Here is a 4,214-nt window from a genome sequence, read left to right on the forward strand (position 1 = left end):
CGCATGTGTCATTTGAAGTAGTGTGGCGAACCCCTGCGCTATTCTACCCAGGCCAGTCACCCCTGCTCTATTCAGTGCATCTAACCCAGCAGTTACTTTGTAGCTGTCTCAGATGTATCAACCATCATCATTCCAAATGCCTCTATTAACAGTAACCTAAAGTTATGCCACGATGCCCATGCCACTATCTCATCGCAGTGATATGCCACCATCCCATGTTGTCACAAGAGGATAAGGTTGAGAGCAGTACAGTATTTTTGAAATATATATTTATATCCTTTTATTACTAGTACAGTCTCATGGTCATTATTTTATTTTATTGTCCATCTCTTGCTGTGACCTAATTTAGTCATTAAACTTGGTCATAGGCATGTGTGGATAGGAGGAGGTACAGCACCTGCCCTGGGGGGGTGGGGTGGCTAGTACTATATGACTTGAGGCATCTATTGGGGAGGTGTTCAGGAGTGTTTCCTTGGATGAGAAGAGACTACAGTGTTTGCTTTTTACTTTAAAAAAATACATATCCACATATTATGACATGTCAACGATCTTAAAGTGCAGGCAATAAAAGCCATATCATTTCCAGGGCCCTGTAACGAAATGAGATTGTTCAAAAATTAAGATTTCGAGGCAGCAACACCAGCATCCGACATTAGGATGAGCTCTCCTGAGGACTCACCTCCCCATGAAGTGGTCCCGAGAAAGCTATGCGCTCTCACCTAGAGCGACAGGGCTCTGGCCTGGCCCTGCCCTACACGCTGCAGCCTGAAGGGAAGGCTCTTCCACAGCCTTACGGAACATGACAAACACTTTGTGTTCTCTTTAGATTCAGAGCACAAACTAAATATGGGAGCAGGGACCTGTGGTCTTGGAGACTCACAAACATCCTATTACAACTGGGAGATGTGCTAACAATCCCCGGGGCAGAGTGAACTGAGCTGACAAGCAGATCCAAACAAGGGTCCCTGTGAGTCGCTGCAGCCCGATCAAGGCCCTGACTTGGAGACTGGTCCTTATTGCCCATGCCAGTAGGCACAGGAACTTCAGCTCACCACGGCGGCACCTACTGGAGGCCCAAGTTTGGGGAGGGGGTGCAGCACATCCCTGGCCCTCTTCATAGTCATCCCTTCAAGAAAAAGACCTGAGGATTCTATTGATCCGGGCTCACCACAGCCTTGCTCAAGGGGAGCACCCTAGGCTGCTGCTCAAGGGTGAGAACGCAGACCAGGACTCCTGTGGCATGTATCCTTGGGGCTTGGGAAAAGAACAAAGCCAAATCTTATCACCAAACAAACCAGGCTTGGACGCAAGGCCCTGCCCGTGGGGACTTGGGAAAATGCCCGTTTCTCCTACTGTTTGCTCCCTTAGTTGGCGGGCTGTCTATCTATCCCTCAGCCACAGGCAGCTTCTCGGGCCCTGCTTGGAGTCCCACACTGGCCTCCAAGAGCACAAGAGCAGCCTTGTGTGTAGCCAAAGTCTGACAGAGCCTCCCTGCCTCTCTCTCATCACGGGTGACCAACATCAGCTCACTGGGACAGGAGAGGCACAGATGGGGACTTCTGTGGCTTTCATTTACCCCGGTCTTCCTCCCCCTGGTCCAGAGCAATGCAGAGGAACCATTGGCTTTGGTACAAGTAGCACCTACTACTGTTTGCTATGCTTCCTCTCCTTGAAGGCAGGGCCTGCTTTTGTTTTTGTTTTGAGGGAAGGGGTGCTTCTTGTTGTTTTGTGGGGGGTTAATGGTTTTGTCTTTTGTTATAGTTATTGCTACACAGCCTTGAACTTGATACTCTTCTGCCTCAGGCTCCCAGTTGCTAGGCTGGGCATGTTTTGATTCGCTGTCTGAAGACCTCCCCTTAGCACTCAGCTTTATAGCCTGGTGGACAGTGGGGCACAAATGAATATTATGGGAGACAACGGCCTGCTACACACCTATTTTTTAAATAAATATAAATGAATTTTACTAAGACCAAAACCCCATCACTTTTTTCCACCAGTTCTGTCCTTTCGAGAATTTCGTGCGCCCATATAATGTGTTTTGATGAAATCCAACCCCATTCCCTCCCTTTCCACACATCTGCCTTGTCCCACCCCCACTTTTCCCTCACAGCTTAATGTGTTCTCTCTTTAAACTCCTTGGAGTTCATCTAGGGCTGCCTGTATATGTATGAGGTATCTACTGGATCGTGGGCATCCTCCTAATAGCTGCATCCCTGGAGAAAACTGACTCCACCCATCCCCACATCTGACTGCCAATAGCCCCTCAGTTAGTGATGGGATTTCACGAGCCCCCACCCCCACCCCAGTCCTTGCTGAGATTTTAGCTGGCTTGATCTTGTACATGTAGTCACAGCTGTGTACACAGCATTTTTTTTTAATGTATGTGAGTACACTGTCACTTTCTTCAGACATGCCAGAAGGAAGAGAGCATCTGATCTCATTACAGATGGTTGTGACCCACCATGTGGTTGCTGGGAATTGAACTCAGAACTTCTGGAAAAGCAGTCAGTGCTCTTAACCACTGAGCCACACACAGCTATTCTTTTCTTTCTTCCTCTTCCTCCTCTTCTTCCTCCTCTTCTTCCTCCTCTTCTTCCTCCTCTTCCTTCTTCTTTTTGCTTTTTTGTTTTGTTTTTTCAAGACAGGTTTTCTCTGTGTATCCCTGGCTGTCCTGGAACTCACTCTGTAGACCAGGCTGGGCTTGAACTCAGAAATCCTCCTGCCTCTGCCTCCCAAGTGCTGGGATTAAAGGTGTGCACCACCACTGTCTGGCTACACAGCTATTCTTAATCCAGGGTGTACTGGAATTCATTGGCAAGATCATGTATATAATACCTTATTTAGTCTACCTTACAAAGTTTGCATAACAGCTTCTATAAAAGGAGAGTTTAGGAAGGCAGGTGAGAAATTAGTAAAAGTGGGCTTCCTTTCATAGGAGAGTCTGGGCAAGTAGGATCAAGAACTTCCAGGCCTTTGAATGTATTACTCAACCGAAAATTAAAAGGAAGGAAAATAACTATTGGTAGAAGAGAGGGCGGGAAAAGCAGGGAAAAGAAGTAGAGAGAGGCATGATCAGGACTTAGCCACGCCCTCGATGCCAAGACTGGTGGACTGAATTCTAATTAGAGACAGGGGGACAAGCACAAATCCCTCCAGGCCCAGACAAATGTCAAGCTTCCATGGAGGTGAGAGCACCACAGCCATTCTTGGCTCTCCTCACTCAGAGTCTCGTAAGGGTCAGTCAATAACAGCACATGTTTCCAGCCTCAGAGGCTCAGCTCTGAGATAAACTATCAAAATTGTGCCGTGCTCTGTAAATTACCATGTAAATGGTACACTTAGATATCTCCCAAGGTTAGTCTCTGGACTTTCTAGTCACTCAAAACCTTGGTGCCCCCTTAACTGGGTCCAAAGTAGCATTTCAGAAGAATTTCCTTCAGTTGTGTTTGGTTTTCTTTTGAAAGGTTTGTTTACTTTCCATGGGAGAGTATTTTCACCTGTGTGTATGCACATGCACCGTGTGTGTGCCTGGTGCCCATGGAGATCAGAAGACGGAGTTGGATTGCCTGGAACTAGACTTGCAAGTGTTTGTGAGCCACTGTGTGGGTGCTGGGAACTGAACCTGGGTCTTCTGCATGAGCAACAAGTAATCTTAACTGCTGAGCCAGCTCTCCGGCTGCCCGCATCCTTCAATTTTAAGCGGAAACAGGCACAACTACATTTTGTTTGTGTTAAACAAAATAGACCCAAAGACACAGCAACTGCACCTGCGCACATACACTCCTTGCTGGGTCCATCTGAGGACAGGATCAAAATGTGTGGCATTGTCTGTAATAGAAAAAGAAAAGATGCCAATAATCTAAACAGCCTTCTGAAGAAAAGCAGGTTCACAAAATATGATGTACTGCACAGCAGAATTCCACTCTGTGGGCGTGAGTAGAGGCAGGCCACAGGCGTGGGCAGGGCAGCCCTCAGAACATGGTGGGGACATGGAAGGAGGAGACATATTGAAGAACACTGCAGTCAAGCCCAGGTCAAGAAAAATTAAATGCGGTCTTCTTACTTGTGGCTCAAAAACATAAGTGACAAAGCAAAAACCTAAACATAAAATCTAGGCAGATATGTACCCCAAAACGTCAGTGGGGATCAGGAAAGGGAAGAGGAAGGCGAGGTAACTGGAGATGCAGAGGAAGCGGCTAGGCTGAGCGGGAATG

The sequence above is a fragment of the Arvicanthis niloticus genome, chromosome 10, assembly GCF_011762505.2.
Source record: "Arvicanthis niloticus isolate mArvNil1 chromosome 10, mArvNil1.pat.X, whole genome shotgun sequence".
NCBI lineage: Eukaryota > Metazoa > Chordata > Mammalia > Rodentia > Muridae > Arvicanthis > Arvicanthis niloticus.